General features: G+C 38.3%; 1 pseudogene; it reads right to left on the reverse strand.

Annotated features, from left to right (window-relative positions):
* Positions 1-1,145: 1,145 nt before the first annotated feature.
* LOC134375276 (protein O-glucosyltransferase 3-like) lies at positions 1,146-20,810 on the reverse strand (annotated as a pseudogene).
* Positions 20,811-22,964: the final 2,154 nt, after the last annotated feature.

A 22,964-nucleotide genomic window follows, 5' to 3' on the forward strand; every position in this document is an offset into this window, starting at 1 on the left:
GGGATGATCACCAGATAGACCAAGCACATGATTAGAGGGTTGTCACTTTCAGCAACCTTGTCCTATATATATATCCTTTATACTAAAACTGTAATCATTATGCTTTCCTGAGTTTTGTGAGTTGTTCTGGTGAATCATCCAATGGGGGGGTGGTCATGGGAATCTCTGAATTTTTAGCCAGTTGGTTAGAAGTGTAGGTGGCCTGAGAACCTCACTTGCAGCTGGTGTAAGGGCAGTCTTACAAAAGACTGAGGCTTTAAACTTGTGGAGTCTCCTGCTAATGGGTGGTTAGCATAAGAATTGCATTGAAGTACACTCAGTTGGAAACAAAACAGAACAGGGGTCTTGCAAAAATATTCTTTTATGACTAACCCTCTTCCCCTCTTTCCCTCCCTTCTGGCTGTCTTGTTTCCCTCTACATATGCTATCACCATCCCCGCCCACTTCCAGGATTTGCTGTCTTCCTACACAATAAAGAAACCCCAGTTTTTTACCTTCCTTCTGTCTAAGAAATGTTTCAGTGTAAGGTATCAGCTTAAAGTTAGCGTCTCCCACTTCCACACAACTCTACAGAGTACTTGGTTTAGAAGAGACTTGGTTTTGATCTGTGTCTGGAACAGCTCCACGAGATGTTGGAATGGGCTGGGGGCAGCAGTGGTTGGGAAACAATAAACAGTGACTCCGTGCATAAAAGAAGGATTTTTATCCTAGGGTCTGGCTAATTTTCTTGCCAACTATTTGAAGTCAAACACACCTCACCACCACAAGGATGATTTCCTTTCCCTCCAAACAAGAACTTTATATTTCTTTATATTTCTTCCTTGGCCTTATTATGCCAGGAGACCATTTGTCCTCTGCCTATCCTTCTTACATTTTCATCATCAATTCAGAATAATGGTGTCTAGCCCACATATCTTCTCTCTAATATTAGATTTCTGCCTACTAGGGATTGAATGGTGGTGACAGAAGCTTTGGTTCATTTATTCATGAAGACATAATAGAATTAAAATTATACCAACCCAGTTACAGAAATACCAGGCCTGTGGTGGTTACAACTTCTTTCTTAATTAAAAAAATTTGTCTTTTTCAAATTTATATTTAGACATTTACTTTATTTAAAAATATATATAATATGTTCTATCACATAAAATTCCAGACATAGATTTAAAAACAGCATAATGAAAAATATAAATATCTGTTTTCTTGTCTTATTTATATCTTTTGTGCATTTATTTTCCCAGGTTGGCATTTTTCTTTATTTTACAACTTTATATTCATACGTATAGTAAAAACAACTTAAGTATTATAGAAAGGTATAGAGCAAAAGGTAAAAATTCCCGTCTCTCCATCTTCTCCTCAGATTTGGTGAATCTCCTTCCAAACTTTCAACCACATGGATACATTTTTTTTTACATGAATGGTTTTACATTATACATGTTCTGTAACTTGTTTTTCAATGAACAATCTCATTGAAAACTTTTTTTTATCTTTTTTATTTTTTATTTTTTTTGTCGTTTCTTCGTGACCGGCACTCAGCCAGTGAGTGCACCGGTCATTCCTATATAGGATCCGAACCCGCGGCGGGAGCGTCGCCGCGCTCCCAGCGCAGCACTCTACCGAGTGCGCCACGGGCTCGGCCCGAAAACTTTTTTAAAAAGTTTTTTAAAAACCGTTTTTTTTTTTTTTTTTTTTTTTTAAAGTCTATGGCAGAGTTAGTGAGGTGGAGGATTACCTAGACTAAGGCTGCTTGCTCTCTATAGAATTTCTTGAGGTTTTCCACTTTATTTCTCCAGCACACCTTTTCTATTCCACTCCCTGAAGCTGTCTGGTTTGTCTCATCTTGCTTTTAACTAATAGGCCTGTTTGGCAGCAAGTTATAATAATTTTAAAATTTTAAGATATTTCTAACATAATACCATTAGCCATCAGGACCTAGGGTTGGAGGACAGAGAGGTATGAGGAAAGCAACTTTTCTTGCCAAAATCCCAGTTCTGACAAGCCCCAACTCTTTGTACAATATATGTAAGACATGGATTCATTAGGATACAGTCTCAGGACAGCTTGCTCTTTATTTTATATTTGTGAACTTGTGGTTTTGAACAATTGATGGGTATTAGAGTTTGCCTTGGATACTTGGCTTTCATTGCACTGTTCTGAAATTTGGTTTTGTTTTTGTCTAGTTAAAAAAATCCTGTGTTTTTATTGTTCTTCAAAAAGAATAAATATGACTGCTTTAAAGTGATTACATTGTTCTCCAGATTAAGTAAATATTTTAATCAGGGGAGTAAACATTTTTAAATTGGGAGTGTGGATAGCTCTTGTTCTAGAGCGTGTTAGTGAACTAAATCTTAGATTGGTGGCACTACAAGAAGTATGTAATGAATTTCTGGGCTATGAGAGTTGTAAGTCTTGACCCTGTCCTCAAAAGCAAGGAAATTTCCAAGGTCTTAATCTTAGCACTGAAACTGACTGAAATAGAGGAAGGGTGGAGTGAGGAATGGGTGTTTGCCTCTGATGCAGGCTTATGAGCAAAACCCACGATACCAGGATTCCTGAAGTTGTTGCAGGGGTTTTCAATATTTTCAAGAATCCCTTTTCAAGGTTAGAAAGAATTAAAGATCCCAACCTGACTACAGCTATCTTTTATCTAAATTTTTATATAGATAATAAATGATGCGTTCAGGATACCTTCATCTACATTAATAACTGTGTTGTTCTTGATGGGTATATAACCCAGATACACTGGGAATTACTAGCTTAAGGCACAATAGCTCCTTAATTTTGTCTCAGGCCTTGATAAAATTTTAGTTAAAAAGATATGAGCAGTGCTTTAAAAAATATTCCCTCCAGTGTCCATGCTACTTTTAATAGCAGAGTCATCTAGTCTTCCTTAATTATTCCCATCAGACCTTCCAAGAGGAGGCCGCCATTACCAAACAACAAAAGCAGCTTGTAACAGGAGAAATTATGCAGTGAGGGGGAAATAAACAAACAAACCCTACACAAAGATTTTTCTCTTCACAATTGGAAGCGGAAGAGGGAAAGTGAAGAAGGTATAGAAATAAACCAATAAATATGATGTAAGCAGTTTCATTAAGGGTGATTTCTATTTTGGCAAGCCTCTCTATCTGCTATGATGCCCAAGTTTTCTTTTTAGAGTCATTGTGATGCTGATAATAGCAGTTTTTACTCAAAGGAAATTTATATACAAAGATTATTTGGTAATACTTGTTCAAATACTGCTATATCCATCCACATTATATAAAGCCACCAAGAGAGATGGTGCACTGGGTAAAGTCTTCTGTACTGTTCTTCACAGCTTAGATTCTATCTTAGGGCTTCTCATAAAGACGTAGCTGGCAAACCCCAAAGTAGGAATCTGGGCTTACTTAAAGCTCTTCTCTTAAATGCTTTTTCCTGTGGCACTGGCAGATGGATGTGTTATCCTCTGGCTGAGGAACAAGTTCCATTCCATCACGTATTTCGGGTTTGCTGGACTGGCACTCAGCTTATTTCTGAAATATATGTTTGAAGGCAACTGAAGGATTAGTCCATACTTCATTCCAGTGACTTCTTCACCCCCAATCATGCCATCCTTGCTAGTTGCTGTGTATTTTCATTCTAAAACCAAAGGTCTGGCTTATTTCAGTCCTAAAGTACATTTTAACTTCAGTTATTATAGGCACTGCTCTAATATTTTATAATCTAGCAAGGAACCCCAACCTACAATTTTTTTTTTTTTTTTGGTGGCTGACTGGCATGGGGATCCGAACCTGTATCCTTGGTGTTACAAGGCTGCGCTCTAACCAACTGAACTAACTGGCCAGCCCCAGCCCACAATTTTATGTGTAGTTAGGAAACCTCTACAAAAGGGATGCCAAGCCAAATGTCCCTACTTGAAACAAACAGCAGCCCTCAGCATTTGTGCTCCACTTGTTAATGAATAATTAACTTCACTGACTACTCAAACCAGCAAACAAAGAAGGAAGCATCTCAAAATAAAGCTGGTAGTCTCACACCTCCTTCCCTAAGGCCTGTAGTCAAATTTTTTAAATGGTAACAGGCCAGTGAAATGTTCCTCCACACTGGCCACTGATTGAAATATTGCTATAAATTGGACATTTCAAGTCTGTGGTTCCATGTCCATTTAGCTGTATGTTCCTGGTACCGGGCCAAACCCAACCAAATGCTGACATGAGTTAGTGAAGCTAATTAATATTTTAAGAAAGAAACACCTACTATTAAAATTAAAGTTAGGCCAGCAGAGGGGATGAACCCATTTAAGGAAAGGAAGAACTGCTTCTAGTAAATGGTGTAATTTATCACTCATTTTTCTATAAGGGTAGTATCCAAAGGCATCTGAGGAAATTTACTTTTATTCTGTCCATAGAAAAACAAAGCTTAGGTTAAAAACAAAAACATAATTTCCTATTTTTTTCTTCCTGGCCAGATTTTACTGAGTAAAACACAAGGCAGTTACTCAAAGGACCAATCCTCAGATTCTCAATAAACACTTGCACTTCAGAATTTAGCCCTAACATATTAGAACTATTATAAATATTTTTTATTTGCCTGATTGATTTCTGTAGCAAGCTAAATATTTACTTTCTGCCCTGTTCTGTGATAGCAAGGGCATGGATCTTCAATAGCAAGAACAAGGAGGCGACATTTTGAGAAGAGACATTAACCATCTCCAGCCCAATCCTCTTGTTTTCCAGATGAGGAAAGATGTTTATCTCTGAGGTTTAGAGAAATTACCTATACTAGGAATTCCACAAGGCATCTAATAAAAGAGAGCACTGACAAGATGGGAGGAGCTTCTAATCAATATTTGTAAGGGCTCTAAGTATTGTTTTTCATAATAATGAATGAATATAAAAAAATATGGAGGTCACAAAGGGACTTAGCACTGGTTCTATCATTCCATAGGCTGGTTCCTGGGCTTAGCCAGCCAGGCCATAGGCTGATCTCCAAGTCCTTCAGGAAGCACAGCACAAGGGGCTCAGACCCAGCACGTGATCTGAGGACACCTGACCCAGCAGGACAGACACTCTGAACTGACCTGTAGTACACTGTAATAGTAACAGTAAAGCCTGTGCGGCTGTAGTAGGTCCCTAGCAGTCAACTGCCCTTCTTTTGCAATCTTCTTGGCTTCTTCATCATTTTCCTGAAAGATTAAAAAAAAGAATGAAAATTACTCCTGCAACTTACAATGAAAACAGGGGTGAGTGTGAGGTGAGACAGATGTGGGGTTGAATGTGAACAGTATGGAAGAGAAGGAAGATCATGGAAATGTAACTTAAGGATGAGGCCATGAAAATAGAGTACTTTCCTAGACATCTCTGTTAAAGAGAAATGAACACACGTTTGGACCCCAATTCTCAGTCCCCCACAGTGCATCAACCTACATGCAGCCTCTACTGTGACTATCTTGGTACTTTCCTAGCTGTCCAGGAAATAAGTTTGGGATTCATCATCTTTGTCCCCAGCCTAGCCCTCTCTCCATGAGAGCAGAATGAATCAATTTTCATGTTATAACATCTTTTAAAAGCTACATTTAGATATGCAGTTAGAGAAGATTTAACAACCACAATTACTTGAAGTTGATACGACAAGCAAACAGAAAGGACATTGTTGGGGGGGAGGGGGGAGGGAGAAGGGAGGGAGGTTTTGGTGATGGGGAGCAATAATCAGCCACAATGTATATCGACAAAATAAAATTAAAAAAAAAATAGATATGCAGTTAGAGCCAAAAAGTTGTAATGGTAGTTATAAAAGACTATATTGTTGTTGTAATAAAAAAATTCAGTCATTAATATCCACAGTCTGTTCCTTCAGTAACAGGAATAGTCAGTGTTCCTAACTATACTTTTAGAAAATAGTTAATCTTCTACCATGTTGTCCAGAGGAAAAACCATTTGCAAGCAATGCTGGCTCTTATAAAGGGCCACAAAAAAAGATTGTGCCTCAGGCACACAGTTATTTCCATAACCATATATTGCTTCTTAGAAACTTAGAATAAAGACTTATAATGGAAGGGTAAATTTTAATAGTTTTATAATAAAACACAATAATTTTAAAATAATTTTCCTTTTCAGGAAACTTGTGATTCTTGGGATGTTGTATAACATGCATTTGTTAAGAACTTGTGCCTTTTTTCTAACTGAGAAAAAGAAAAGTGTACCATAATTGCCTTAAATGTTTTCTTGTGCATAAAGTACTTTAACTCTGTGGTCTTTTCAATCTGTAATTTGCATTTCATGTGTTCTTGTTTGTGTGTATAAGTACGATTCATTTAGAAAATCTATATTCTATTTAACACTGGACTTCAAATCTTCAAAAAATCCTTGAAAATATTAATAGAGGTTATACAAAACAATTCTGATGTTGATTCTTTAGATATTTCAAGGGAACAAGAATTTCAGAAAATAACATTTCTTTTGGTTCCATTATATCAAATTAAATTGCCTTGTGTTCATAATAGCTGAGATATAGAATGAACCTAAATATCTGACAGATATGGGATAAAGAAAATGTGATATATGTACACAAATAATGTACACTACTCAGCCATAAAAAACAATGAAATACTGCCATTCGCAGCAGCACAGATAAGCTTGGAGAAAACTATATTAAGTGAAATAAGCCAGGCACAGAAACAGAAATACCACATGTTCTCATATGTGGGAGCTAAAATAAATAAATAAATAAATAAATAAAACTGAACTTTTAGGAGGAGACAGTAGAACTGTGGTTACTAGAGGCAGGAAAGGGGAGGAGAAAGAGGGGATAGTGGGAGGTTGGTTAAAGGACACAAAATTACAGCTAGATAGGAAAAATAAGTTCTATTGGTGTATAGTTGAGCTAGGCATCTATAATTAACAATAATTTACTGCATGCAATCAAACAGCTACGAGAGGAGATCCAATGTCCACATCACAAAGAAATGATTAAGTTTTGCATTGATGATGAATATGCTAATTACCCTGATTTGGTCATCACACATCATATACATGTATTGAAATATAACTCTGTACCTCGCAAATATGTATAATCAATATATTTCAATAAAAAATAAATAAATAAACTGTGTTGTGATAGAACTCATGTAACTAATACTGGTGAATTTGTTATTCCCTAAAGAAATGAAAATTGCAGGAAGTGTACCTTGGCCCATTTAATTTTCTCTAGTAAATCACTAAGATTTCTTTTAATTGGAACATAATGTTTCCAAGCCTTTAGTGCCCAGTAGAAATGTTCATAATATGGTGACTCCTGCTTCAGAACCAGACTGTCGCCCAGCATGAGATATGGGTATCTATAAGCAGCCACGGTCCCATCCACATTCACTTGATACTTGTACTGGAAGGTTAAAAACAAACATAAACAAACAAAGCTTTTATTTTTTAAGCAGTCATTTGCTTCACTTCTGCTTCTCATCAACGCTGTAATTAATGCTAAATACAAAGGAATTACTTTCCATTTTCCAACTTTTGTGTTTCACAGTTTTATTTTATAACTTATGTTTCTTTTTGAATTAAAATCATAAACAGCCTTTAGCAGATCAATTTTAAGACATACAATGCATTTAAAGATAAGATAATAAATAATTTTTGGAAATAGGAATGAATACCTCTTTCAATTACGTCTGTGTAATGGAGAATCCCGATTTCTGTAACCAGGTAGGAAAACTATTTTTGAAAGTTCTATCTTTATTCAAGATGAGTATTGATAAAAATTTACACTTTCATTTTTCCATAATATTATTTGTTCTTTATACTCAACCTATGAAACAGGAAGGCACTATCTCTATTTTACAGTTTTAGAGCTGAGACAGAAATCTGGAGAATTTTAAGTACTTGTGCAAGATGCCAGCAACACAGTAGGTATATTTCAAACACCTGTCAATGTTTGAAAGGATAAATCATGAGGCATAGAAGCTGGAGGCAGTCAATATCTATTATTTTAGCACACTTTTCAGGAATTCACTGTTATCAAATTAAAAGTAGGTCAGTTTTCATTTCATGTTATCTTTAGATAGTTTACAAAAAGTCCCTGGTCTTGTCTACCAAATAAGTCCACCAAACCACTATAAACAGTAATAGAGGCTATAAAGACAAGGCAGGGCTTTTTCTGCTCATACAGTTTGGTTTAATAAAAAGTTGTGTTGTATCATAAATCTAAGGCCATCAATCAGGGAGAAAGGAATTCAGATTTTAAAGGAACAAGAGAGGCAGAAAAAGGAAAGGAAGAATTCCTTACAAAGTGTTGGAAGTAGTAATATTAAAATTATATCACTATCACAATTCTCTTATATTTGCTTATAATTTTTAATTTTCAAAATTCTCTCATTTCATCTGGTAACATAAAGGCATTGGAGTCAAAATTATGTTAAGTGGCAACTTCACCAAATACATATTTTCAAATTGTATTTGCAAGTGACCAACTCAAAGGAGACTCAGTTAAGGTAGGATTAGAAGATACTAAACAAACCACTTCAGCATTTAGGGTGCTGTTTTTCTCTTTTCTTGGTTATAAAATAAGAAGAATGGTTATTTAAATATGTTAGAGGTCTTCAAAAAGTTAATGGAAAGATTCTTATCATCTTTTAATTCCATTTTTTCCATGGACCTTTTGAAGTACCCTCATACACATTTACTCTCTCTGACTGAACATACTCTTCACCTTTTTTACCTCTAAACTTTTTCTTAGAGAATTAACCTTAATTTACCTGTATTTCCCTGAATAGAGAGGAGATCACTTGTAACACCCCTCATTCCTTCAAGTGTGGAGTGCGTGATGTCATATGTTGGAAGGATAAAATCTCTTGAATCCAGAGAGCCACACCATGAAATGATAGGTATAGGGCCAAAGGTTTCATTGACTTTTTGATGCTCCAAGGGCCAGTCTCCAAGATTAACGTAAAGTTCTAAATCTGGGAGAAGGACTTAAATAAACAGAAGTGTAATTATTAGTGCTGGAAAAACCTCTGTCTTTGGTACTAAATTCTACAGTTCTTTGGCTTTATTAAATATTTCAGAAAGAACTGACTACATGTGTTCTAAGTTCAAGTCATTTTTTTTTTTTTCCAAAAGATGACCGGTAAGGGGATCTTAACCCTTGACTTGGTGTTGTCAGTACCATGCTCACCCAATGAACTAACCAGCCATCCCTATATGGGATCCGAACCCGGGGCCTTGGTGTTATCAGCACCGCACTCTCCCGAGTGATCCACGGGCTGGCCCAAAATTCAAGTCATTTTGAGGTAAAGAGAAGAAAAACAGCTGCAGAAGGTGAAATCTGAATGGGAGGAGTATTTAGCAGAAACAGAGAATGTAAAGAAGTGACCTAGAGGCTGTAAACATCTGGGAGTTCACAGAAACCTTGGGAGTGCCCTCTATGGCTTACTTACCTGGGAGGGGGTCTCTAGCCAATTAATTTAAATCTTCCAAGAAAGTGAGCTCCACAAAGGTGGAGGACTTACAAGCACTCAAGTGGTAAACGTCTTAGAAGCACACTTCTGAGCTTGAAATCCATTTTCATCCTTTGCCATTATAATTTTAAGCATTTAAATATGACAACTAAATAATTAAATTTTACTATTTTTGGAATCAATTTATTCTCATACCTTTCTTGCCAGTGACAGCAAAATCTCATCAGAGAACATTTTGAAGTCTGTGTATTTCCCTAAAGATCTCCGGTAAATGAGGTTATTGAGGATTGTGTAATGAACAATGGCACCCCTCTCATCCCCAAACCTTTTGGGGACTTCATTTAGCATCTGTTGGAGATTAATGCTGGGGAAGGAAGCAAAGTCTTTTGCAATCTGTGGTTCTTCGGTTGGACAAAAAAGAGTTTTCTGCCAGGCCTGAGGATCCTCTTCTGGACAGTCACAGAACTCATGGTACACTGGACCTAAGGAAGAAAAAACATGTACAAAGCCACACTCCATTAAGAAGCACCATAACATGGGGAGTTTGTTTCTGCCTCTGCTTCTTGGTGAATTATAAGATTATCCAGACAGAGATAATCTTCCCTAGTCAAAACGCTGGTGATTGTAATTATGTTGGGGTCCTAAGATTCTACTTTCTGTGTCCTTTTCATATCACCCTGGGTAACCTAGCATAGCACATGCCCTCTCCCAGTCTATCTTACTCACAGACAATTAACTGATAAATTCATTTCTAGTGAGGTATAAATGGCTGACGAACATAAAACAACTTATCTTTTAACAAGGAAAAAAAGAATGTATTAATTTTCAGGCATTAAAGTGTAGTAGGGATTGTGATTTTTTAAGACAAGTTGGGGTCTCCTCCTCTGTGCCCTTAAAATCACTTCCATCAGCACATCTCAGAGGAAATGTGTAACCCAGGAGGATGTGGCAGTGTAATTTAAGTGGCCAGCCATAAGTACAGAACTTCTTTAAATGAGAAGACTCATTTAAAAAAGAATTTATGCAAAATTTATGTCTTGATTCAAGATATAGCTATACTTATTTTAATATAAAAATTATTTTTTTAATTATTTAATTTTCTTGAGGATTGCTATATCAGGCCAAGATGAATTACAGGGACTGGTTTACCCTACTACCTGAAACAGCCAAAAAAGCCCAGACAAAACACATAAAACAACAGTGTTTAAGACACTGGACATAGGCAATGAAGGACAGTGTCTGAGAGATGGGAAACAAATAAGATGAGCCCTGTAATTCCTACAGCTTACTTCTGAAGGGAGTTTGTAGTGTAGGGAGGAGGAATGTAGGCAGAAGCTGGCAGTCTCACTGAGTTGAAGAGATAGAGCTGAGAGTCCAAGGGGACCAAGGAACCTAGAATCTGTAGGACAGAATATCTGAAAGGAGAGAATTGCACAGAAAGATCTCCAGAGATCTGCACAATGTCCCCTTTCAAGTATTTTAGCAGAGCACATGATCAGTGCATATGTGTGAGGAAGCCATCCAAGTCAGAGGAAAACCATCTAAAGTGATGAGGGAACAGTACCTACCACTCACAGAGTGCTGGGAATAGTGCCTATTTGTACCAGCCAAACTGGAAAGCCTCCTGATTCATGGGGCTTAGATAGAATATGCAGAAGGGTGTTGCCTTAGCAGTGGGAAATAATTAGCCCTAGACTAAATATGGCTGTAGTCCTACACAACAAATTGTAAAAGCAAAACTCGAAAGGATGAAACTATTTCCAAGTAACACAATTGCATCCCAGAAAAAAGCTCTAGAAGATGAAAAAGCATCAAGAAATGAAGATGAAAAATATACTGTATGGGATTAATGACAAACTGGACATTGCAGAACTTAAAGACATAGCAATAGAAACTATACAAAATCAAACAGAGAGAAAAAGAATTTAAAAAATGAATAGTATCAATAAGCCATAATATATGAGTAATATATGAGTAATTAGAATCTATGAAAGGCAGCTGGAGTAGAACAGAAAAAATATTTGAAGAAATAATGACCAAAATTTTCTAAATATGATAAAAAGTATAAGCCCAAGGATACAAGAAGATCCACAAATCCCAAGTAAAAGAATCATGAAAAAAACTACACTAAGGCACAGAATAATCAAACTATTCAAAGCAACTAAAGAGAAAAGCTTAAAAGCAGTGTGGAGAAATAAAGATGATGGCAGAGTTATTGTTGGAACCAATGCAAGTGAGAAGATAAAGTAAAAGCATCTTTGAAGTACTAAAACCAAACAAATCCATCAAATTATCATTCTATAACCAGCAAAAATGTCTTTTAAAAATGAAGGTGGAATGAAGACTTTTTCAGACATTCCAAAGCTGGATGAATTCATTACCAGTATTCTCACACTAAAAGAAATGTTAATAGGAAATCCTTCAAGCAGAAGGCAAATGGTACTAGATGGAAATATGGATCTACAGAAAAGAATGAAGAGTACCAGAAATGGTAACTATGTGGGTAAATATACAAAATTTTTTTCTTATCACTTAAAACTCTATAAATTACTTAATTTTCTTTCCCCTAAAGTTTCAAGTTAAATTGAGCTTCAGGAGTTATATATACAATGTTCACTGTTACACATGACTTCGAGGTCATCATAATCCATTCCTGAAAAGCAGGGGACCTACACATAAGGCTGGCTCTGGATTATATAATAATCACTTACCTTTCAAAATATAGGGAGACTGAGCCATAAAGGATGTCTATCTTCAGCCCTTCACTGACAGTTTCATACATCCCATATCTCACCAAAAAAGTTCCATCATTCCTGTCCAAAGGTTTAGGAACATGAATCCGGACTAACTCTTTAGGTGAAAGAGATTTTACTGCTACTTTAAATAGTGTTTGACCTGAAAGAAAAAGAAATATAAACAACTCTACCACTTTATGATTATTATGCCTTAACAATTATTGGATAGGTATCTCCATATATAAGTTACTTATTACTGTAGCATCAATAGTAAACAAAATCATTTCAGCTTGGATGATCCTCGAAGCCAGGAACTATGTCTGGTTCATGTGCTGAAACCAAGGATCAGACTCAGACTCGACATTTAATTCGGTTTTTTTTTTTTTTGGTGGCTAGCCAGTACATTCGATAAAGATGTACTGAGTGAACAAAATCAATTCATTTTTAAAAATCAAAGAAGAAATTAACTTTTTGCCATGTGATCTTTTCTCCTTTGGGTAGGATTGAAGCCCAGGTAGTTAAAAATCCATGAACTCTAAGAAGGACAGACCTCTACAGTAATCCAACTTTCTTCTTGTAAAATACACATAAATATACCATTTCAATATCTAACAACCCTTATTTCTGAAAAATTTGCCCTTTTTTTAAACCCAAATTTCAAGCAATACTTCTAAGCACATTTTCTTAGGTAGAGAGCAATTATAGCTAATTACCAGTTTGTGCACAAATACACACACAAACACACACACACAAACACACACACATATATCTTTATAGATACTAGAGTTTACTTCTCTATTTCCACAGTTTGAAATGAAATATTTATACTATGATGATCCCTTCCAACTCCAAAATTATATGGGTTTTCTGTTCTGGTAAATAATACCTACTTAACAAACTTGCCTTTTTTTATCAGCTGACTTATTTAGGCTTTGAAACAATACTGTTGTGATTAATGTTACTGTGGCCCAGGAATAAATTTTGGAACCTCTTTTTTCAGAGAGTACAGTGGATATATCATTCAGATCACTATATCAGAGGGAGATGTTTAAAAAGTGGTGAATCCTCTAAAATCCACAACCCTAGTAAACAGTAAGTTGTGACCAAAGTTGTCTTTCATCTCACATCTATCATATTATGAAATAAAGCTTATTTAATATATGTTTTTTGAAGTTACTGAAAAAGTTTGTTTCTCCTATTCTTAGTTTCTATATCTAGTGACTGTGAGATTCTACTTTCTTTTGATCTTCAAGGGTTTTATTTTTTCTACTGTGTCAGGAGAAATGTTTCTCAGTCTCTTCTATTTAGTAACTGTAATATGATATCTGACACATTGCTATTAAATAAGTAGCAAACACATTTTAGGATCCTTGAAATAAGTGTAATAAAATTATGAAAGAAATCTGCTAAAATAAATGAACTATAGTAAACAGAGCAGATGTTATTTAAAAAGATAACAATTTAATATGAAATTATTAGAAATGTTGGCCAATTACCTGAGATGCATAAATGAAACACATAAATCTCTGCCTTATTTTCTACTTGGTTTCAGAAAGGCCATGTGGCACAGCAAATTGAAAATCAGGAGAGAAAGTCTGGGAATTAGAAAGCACTTTCCATTGCTCTCTTCCCAAATCGGAAATGTACAAAAAGGTTTTCTTGTCTGCTGATCAAACACTCCTGTTCTCCATATGTTTATTATTTTAAACAAACAAAACAGACATAATGCAAGCATATTATTGACTGTGATTTTTTGGAAAGAGCTGGAATTACAGAAGAAAACTAGCTCCAAAATGCTTCATTATTTGTAAATTGCAAATATTGGACTAGATCACTATGGTCTCTTCCAATTATAACATTTTTGTCTCTGAAACAGCATTTAAAAGTTATGTTTCAAAATGTATCAAGCTATAATATAGAAATTGGAAATACATATTTTAAATGTTCCGTTATTTTTATAGTAATCTTTCATGCCTGTGTCATTGTTGGCATGAAATTAATATCAGCATCAATGCAAAATAATATTGATCAGAGTTGAAACAGAAATAAGCAATTCTAATCTCATAAAAGAGAAAATAAGAAAAGTGAAATTTCAAATTGCTTCAAATGGGAGGAATGTGAGTTCTCATTTACCCTGGGTCTAATATAATAGAACAGAATTGAAGCTCAGCTTGAGCTTTCTACTGCACAAATTCAAACTTCTTTAAGAGAAATAGCTAATTGAATGAGAATGCAGTGACTGTGTGGACAAAAGGAGGTTGTCCATATCAAAGTCTCAACATCATTAGAGTTAGAGATCTTGATCACTTTTGATATGGATAGAAATCAAAAGCATTTTTAGACATTCATGTACTTAGCACTTATTATGTGCCAGCTCCTGAGCTTCAGATTTCGTATGTATTTTCTCATTTATTTCCTACAAGAACTTTGAGGTAGGTATTTGTCACCCTCATTTTACAGATCAAGAAACCAAAGCTCCAAGAAGTTAAGTGACTTGCCCAAAGTCACATACAAAGCCAGTAGCAGAGCCAATATTTGAACACAGCTTCACAGAATTCAAAATTGGAGAAATATTGCTGGCGCTTGTGGTACAATGGGGTCATCTCCTGTTGTTTAGGAAGTTTATTAAGTCTTTCTGAAGCTACAATAAATTGTTGACCCCACGTGGCCAAACAGAGTCCTGGAAGGCGAAGGTGTTATGCGCCCTGAGGATAAATGCAAATGCTCCAAAAATGTCTGGCTGCCGGCTGGCCATGCACACTCTCCAGGATCTTATGGAAAACTGATATTAGGGGTGATTTGGTAAAAGGGAAAGAGTATCAAAGTAGGAATTCAAATGGTTCTGGTCTTGGCTCTGACACTTAGTTGTGGGGCCCATGGGCAAGACCTTTTAGCTTCATTGAGCCCAGTTTCCTATGTGTAAAGTGAAAAAAAAAAATCTATCTTCTTACCTCACCAGACTATTTTTCAGGACAAATTAAATAGGGCATCGTTTAAAACACTAAAGTACTACATAACTAGGAGGTAAGATTATTTTATGAAGATACCATTACTGATGAATGTTGAGGACTGAGTAGAACATAATTACATCCTTCCACCTTGACATATTTCGCCATCCCTACCTCAACTCCTTCTTTCTATTCATCTACAATATTTAGTTGGAATCACTGCCAGGCATTGTGCTAGATGCTTGGAATATAACAGTATCAACAGATTCTGCCTACATTCATAATGGAAGGAAATGCTTAATTTTAGTCAGAGGTTAGTGAAAATAAAGATACAGGTTTTTTTTCCCCATCCAAGCTCACAGACCCCCTAATTTCTGTCTGTGGACTCCAGTTTGAGATTGCCTGCTTTAGATACTGAAGTTCACAATATGTTTTCTAGCTATTTGGATATATGCAGCATAATAATAGTATTCAGATAAATGTTACACTGTTAAATAGGAGTGATAATAAGGAAATCTTCCTAAGTGTGTACAATAGACTACAGCTTGGGAAAACTTTTCCTCTTTTTCAATTAGTTCTGGAAGAAGGAAAGATTTCAGGATTTGCAAGTGTCTGACAGTAGCAGAAAATGTAAAAAACTGATTAGGTGAGCTTTTCAGAACTATAAGACAGCTGTGTGTGTGTGTGTGACTGGTAAGGGGATTGTAACCCTTGGTGTGGTGTATAAGACAGCTTTTTAATTGGAAGCTAGAAATCAAGTGGCCTGAAAGAAACAAAGAGAATCCAAAAGAATGACAATAAGATTGTCTTAAGTGTTTGGTGACGTGGTGAAAGACTTTAGCTTTTTTTTTTCTTATGACTGTTTTCCTGATTATAAAAATATTATGATCATTTTAGGGGAAAATTTTTTTATAGAAAATTAGTATGAAAAAGAAAAAAACCCTTGCTGTAACCACTGATAAGCATAGGTACAGGTTCATTTAATTTTTTACAAAATTGGAATGAAACTATATAATTTCTGTTCTGTTCTGCCCTTAACCTTGTATAAGCATTATTAAATAATCTTTACTCATATTAAATAATCTTTAAAAAATTTTAAAACATTTTAAATTGTGATTTAAAAAACACATAAAATTCACCATCTTAACCATTTTTAAGTGTACAGTTCAGTAGAGTCAAGTATTTTCAAGTAACATTTTAGATTCAAGTAACGTTTTCACATTGTTATGCAATAAATCACCAGACCTTTTTCATCTTACAAAGCTGAAATTCTACGTCTATTTGAGACAGAATAGGGCTAGGCCTGTGAACCAAACTGACTCCATTTTCCCAGCAGAGGACATTTTGTTACTTTTCCACTCCTCTATCATGACACCCCAGTGGACACAATTACCCCATGGCCCTGATCAAAGTAACTGAAAGAGACCCGTTGGGCATGACTGGTTGGGTATAACTACCCTGATAAAATAAACTGAGATAAGAGAACAGATATTCAATTCACTGAGTTCCAAAACCCCTCCCCCGCAAGGCTTGTTTCCTGTAACTGTAAAAATTAAATTACAGATTAACCTTACGACCCCTTTAGGAGTTCCCGCATGCGCACAAAGCTTCAGGGTGACCGCTACAATGACCCTCCTGGGGTGATGATATTGAACACCACGACCATCTTGGACCTATTGAGCAGCACAAGGACCAAAGCCCTAACTGAGCATACACCCACGATGCAATCAGGAAGAGCAGAATGGACCACCTCCAGAAGTGCAGAATGATGACACTGGCCTGGTCCTTGACCCCACTTCCTATAAAGAACCCTAAACAGCTCCCCTAAGGGGAGCTTTCCTGTAGCTACCCCCCTTATGCACTGCTTGCTCTCCTGCTGGGTGCTTTGTCAGTTTCTATGACTTTGGGACCCAAGAGCCTAATTTGGTAACATATTTAACATCTTCCTATTTACCCTTTCCCCTGGCTACCATCATTCTGTTTCTATAAATTTAACTACTTTAGATACCTTTATATACATGGAATCTAAAATGTTACTTTTAATGGCTATCAAATAGTCTATCATAATGAATGTACCATACTTTATTTATCAATTACATAATGGTTGGCTATGTGGACTTGCTGTGACAAGTAATTATAATACTGCAAGAATATCCTTGCATATAAATCTCTGACCACACAGATTATTTTCTCAGGACAGATACCTAGAACTCAGATAAAAGGGCATGATTTTTTTTTTGTACATAATATCTTCTTAAAAATTACAGTTCTTAACTGTTGAAACTCTTCATATATATACACACACAAACACATATGTGTATAAGTTTTGTAAAGTTCAAGACTCTTGATAGTTTGGAAAATTACTTTCCAGAAACAATTTACCAATTTGTGCTCCCATCAGTAGGGAAGGAAAGTGACTATCAGAGTGTCCCATTGCTCCCTTAACAGCTTAGACTATTTCCACTTAAAAACAAAAATCTTTGCCAATATCTTTAGATAAAAAATTGAATTTTATTTGGGCTTGTGTTATTTTTATTAATAGTTAAATTAACATTATTTCATTTCAAATCATGTAATTTTCTTTTTTCACGTATAACTTTTTCTTAGTTTTCCATCTTCTTTTCTTATTAAAGTCCCTCTTCATTTTAACATTACAAAATTAATTTTAAAAAATAAAGCAGAAAATACACCCCTCATGAATCTTGAATTTAGATTTAAGAATCTTTTCTTCTGAACCTTAGGACAATGGAAAGTCTCTGTAAGACCAAAAAAAAAAAAAAAAAAAAAAGTCATCGTTTGCAAGGGTAAGCCATGTAGAAACATAGATGTAATCCCTTTTCTGTTAAGATATTTAATAGACACTGAGTTTAAACTGTTTCTGGTTGATGTGTGTGTATACATAACTTTGTCATGTATCACTTGGATTTTGATGAGGGTCTTTAATATATATATCAGGGGTTGGCTAACTATGGCTAATCCAGCTCATTGCTTATTTTTGTAAGGCCTGTGAGCTAAAGAATGGTTTTTACATTTTAAAATGGTTGGAAAAAAAAACAAAAGAAGAATATTTTGTGACATGAAAAATTATATGAAATTCAAATTTCAGCGGCCATAGTTTCATTAGAGCCCAGACAGCCCATTTGTTTACACACTGTCTAAGACTATAGGCAGAAGTGAGTAAATCTGACAGACTGTATGACATGCAAAGCCTAAATTATTTACTATCTGGCCCTTTAAAGAAAAAGTTTGCCAAACCCTGATATACACTCATGAGTCCCTGCTGTAATTATTCTACCCTAGTGCATAAAAAGCATACAAAACCAGTTTTTTGAGGATTTAGGATCTAATTAGGCCTAATTTGATCTAATGCTATCGAAGTGATATTCAAGGACAACTTTAGGAGTGGTGTTCTGAAGCAAATGTAGAGCACAAGCCCCATGTCACTCTCAGCTCTAAATTCTCCAATGGCTCTCCTTTACCTAGTTCTAAAAAGACTTTGCTTGGCATTCAAGGCCCTTGAAGATTTGGGGCTGTGATCTGACGAGCCTTTCCTGCTCAGCATCACTGAAGTACTTATTGTCCTGAACGCCATGCTCTCTATGCCTCTGTGCTTTTGCACATGCGGGTGCATCCACCTGCGTGTCTGCCCCCCGACACCCTCTCATCCTTCAACTGTGTGCTCCTGAAATGTTCCCGGACTTTTTCAGGCCAACTTGGTAGTTCTTCAATGTTTCCACTGCACTCTGCACATACCTTCATTGTAACAATTATCTTGCACAATTATCTGTTATCTGAATGCTTGTTTTCCCAATAGACTGTAAATTCCTTGATGGCCAGTCATTGTCTTTTCATCCTTATTTGTCCAGCAGAATTACCAAACACATAGTAAGTAGACAGCAAATGATTATTGCTGAATAAATAAAAATTCTAAAAATCTTTAAATCTAAAAGTGAACTATGTTTGGCTCCTAAATTTTCTGCTTTGCCTAATTTGTCCCTAACTCCCCATTCACAAGCTGGGGCTCACTTCTGGCAGCTAAGTGAAGTTCCCAGCTGGACTGGCAGGGGAAGACACTGGTTTTGATTGCCTCTTTGTTAATAGGGTGCCAGTTGGCCGGAACCCTAAACTTAGACATAAATTGTTCAATCCTGACTGGAAGCACTTGAAACCAGCAGGACAAGTTGTAAGAAGCTGCAAAGTTAAGATGTGAAGTAGATCGTGGGAGGGGGACCAGGCATAAAGGGATTCAGGACAAGATCCACCCTTGGTGGAGGGAAAACCGAATGATTTCTATTGTTTCACTAATTCCTGTAATCTGCTTTCAAGAACTCAAAACTAAGAAGAAAACAAAACCAAGGGTGCAAAACTGCCTCCTTTCTGTCTACTGCTCTGACATTTCCTCTGTGTAGGAGTTCGTTGTTTCAAAGCCATCAGGCCAAAAAGCATGTAATCCTAGGTGGGCTTGATGACTCATCACGTACAGGCACTCCCTGCATGTTGTAACAGTTCAGACAACTGAGACGCGGAGGGACCATTCTCCAACTCTGTGACTCACACCACATTCATTATAATGTTGTGGGGCGAAGGCACAGAGGAATCTAAGACCAACGTCAGTGTTGTAGTTTTATAGCTCCTTATTTTAGTGTTGCAGCTCTTTGTTCAGCGTTATAGCGCCTCTTTTTGCTTGCAAGCAAGGAGAGCACTGGAGAGCAGAAACTCCTAAGCCAGTGTCTCCCAGAACAAAGGAAGAGACCCCCTTACATAGCTAAATTCCTGCCCTTTTCCCTCCCAGGTTCCCATTCAGGCCCTCTTATGTAAATGAGGGATGCTGTCCTGCCAACTTAGATTGGCTGGTTATGGGACACAGTCTGTTGGTCACTTTAGGAGCCTAATTTGCCTCTGGCCCCTGGGGGTGGGTGTGAGACTGCTGTTATCTCACAGAGGGTGGATCCAAGAAGCAAGCCCGGTAAATGGCAGGGGCCTGAGTTTGCAGTGGAGCACAGTTTCTAAAACAGTTTCCCAAAAGGGAAAAGCTCAACAATTAAAAATGCTTAGGGTTCCCTGCAGCAATAACGCCCTGGGCGCCATCCACTCGAACAGCAGTCCCTGCACAGTAAATGTGCTAAAACCCTCGGAGTTCGTTCATTCATTCAACCAACTTTTGGGGAGACTCCTTCCCGCTTTGTATCCGGCGAGGAGGAAGGAAGAGGAGCAGACCTCACGGAGAAAGGGCCACCCACGCCAGGGGAAAGGATGCCCCGCAGGTGGCGGGCAGATTCCGGGGCGGGGCTGTCGCGGAGTGGACGCGCGGCGGCGACGGACGGGGAGTGCGCAGCCGGGCAAGGGAGGCCCGCGGCGGGACGGTACCTGGGGGCGAGCGAGTGAGGTTCTGGCCCTCCGAGTCGACTGCACGTAGAAATAGCGGACGGGCAGGACGACAGCCGCCTGCAGCCCGGGCCCCCACACCAGGCTCCGCGGCGCCTCGGGGGCCCCGGCGGCCATGAGCATGGCGAGCTGCAGCGGCGGCAGGAGCAGGCAGGGCTTCAGCAGCGGCAGCAGCAGGGCCGGCGGGAGGCGGCGCATGGTCGGCGAGGCCGCTGCGGTCCAGCTCCACGGCGGCGGGGAGGGGCCGGGAGCGCCGCGGGCCCAGGCCGGGGCCCACCCAGGTGCGGGCCTGTAGGCGGCCGCCCGCCGTCCCGCCCCCGGCTCTCGGGGCGGCGCCGTGAGCGAGCGCCGCAGACACCAGCCGTGCGCGCTGCCGAGCATGGACGGCGGGCACTCGCCTGCTCCAGCCGCGGTGGCGCGCACCGAGTCCCAGCGTGCGGCCGCGCGCTCTTTACGGCCGAGGCCCCGGGCGTGCGGCCCCTACCCCTGGTCGTTTGAGCTTGTCGACTGTTCCGAGGAAACCGTTTTTAAGGGACGCAGACCCAGTGGTCATTCCTGTGGGAGGAGAGGAGGGGCCCCGCCGCGAAGAACTTCGATGTAGGTCGGGGAAATGATCTTGCCGCTCCCCTCCACGGCCCCTCTAGCAGCCCTCTGTTGACACCAACACCGGCCACGTTCTCTGGTCGCCTGTTTTCTTTCTTTTCTGCTCAGCCGTGATTCCCTCCACTCCTTCCCTTTCCCCCTTCCTGCCACACTCCCCTTCTCTCACCACGTGTTTACTGAGCGTCTGCGGAGTTTGGGCCAAGCCCGGGCTGAGGAGCTGGGCCCTGGAGCGGCAGAAGGCGGGGTCTCGGCCTTGCATTGAGCCTGGTGGGTGAGCTTCACCTCAAAGCCAGGAACCTCCTGTCCCCTGCAATCGATGGGGAATGGTTCGTCTTGGCCACTTCCACAGCTTCTCAAGCTGGAAGTCGGATCCAGGAAGAGAGTGGCAGGGACCCTAAGAGCCAGACGCTACTGTCTGCCTCTCTTCTGACCGTTTATCAACGTTTGTTGGTTATTTTTCCTTTTTAAAATCTGCTTAGGGTTTCGATATATTTAAAGGAAATAAAGATTCTCCTCAGGGATCTCACACCCCAGAATGGACACAGGGTTTCTGCACCCTCTTAGCAGGCTTCCATCCGAAAATGTCAGAACCAGGCAGTGGGCAGCCCTGTGGTCATACCATGGCTTTAATTGGCCTACTCAGCAGTCTTGCTGTGACCGAGTTTTATGAGGGCAAAATCTTTCCCACATTTTCACCCGTTCTCTTGACCTATTTTAGTAATGCTAAGCAGAGGTTGTAGACAGTATTCTTCATACTTTGGAAAAGATTATCAGAAACTGGTAGTAAATCACTGGTAAATTGTAGGGCTCAAGTGTAGCATTACTTGGTATTACTTTCATTGATAAACTTATTTGTGGGGGTGTGTCTGCATGCTTTAAATGGAAAGCTGCACTCAGTTCCAACTGTCACTTTAAAAGATTGTATGGAACACATTTTGTTCACTCTTCCAAAATCAGACTTTAAAAAATTTTCCTGAGAAATAATCCGACAGCAGGTACTGGATGATAGTGAATTATGGCCTAATAAATTATATAGCACTTGGGGTAACACCCAGTTTTTTTGTGAGCACATCAAGGAAGCCATATAATTTTATCTGAACACTCTTGTTTAGCAATACTGAGTCTGTACTAACCTGTTTTCTTTCTCATTTTAATCCATCTCATAAGACCCTATCTCTTTAGATCAGCCAATTCCTTGACCAGATTCTTTATCATTAATCAAACTTTATTCATTCAACAAACATTTATTTAGTGCATACTATATTTTAGGTATTGAACTTTGACTTCAGAATACCTGTGTTTAGTGGAGACGAAAGACAAAAGAGGCAATGTAAATAGGGTATCAGTGTTAAAATATGGGTGTTAAGAACTGTGCAAGGTCTGGGATTTTACCTTACAAGCTAACGAGTTAGACTGTTACTGTTTCAAGGATGCTCTTGAAAGACACAAGACTCCTGGGTCAGAGACAAAGGACTTTATTATTCACTGCAGAAGGAGTAGCCAGAGTTTCGTTTTGGTTCATGTTGGTTCCCTATGCCCCCCAAGTCCTGCAGGGACATTGCAAAAGGCCCGTCATGGATGCCTGAAGTGGGTGGCATTCCAAGAGAGGAGCACTGAATGCATAAAATTTTAATTATTTCAATAATATTTATTCAGCACCCACTTGATGTCATCATGCATTTTGCAAGGTGCTGGAGATATAAACTCATTCTCCACCCTTCCACAATTACAGTCTCATAATCAGATTGTGAGACAATTGGTTTAAATATTAACTTGAATCCAGAATCTCATAATATATGGGTATTTCCTCCTAAAAAAACAACTACTCATTAGTCCAGCCTGAGTCAAGGACTCATCTCT

This window comes from Cynocephalus volans, chromosome 4 (genome assembly GCF_027409185.1).
Source record: "Cynocephalus volans isolate mCynVol1 chromosome 4, mCynVol1.pri, whole genome shotgun sequence".
Lineage (NCBI taxonomy): Eukaryota > Metazoa > Chordata > Mammalia > Dermoptera > Cynocephalidae > Cynocephalus > Cynocephalus volans.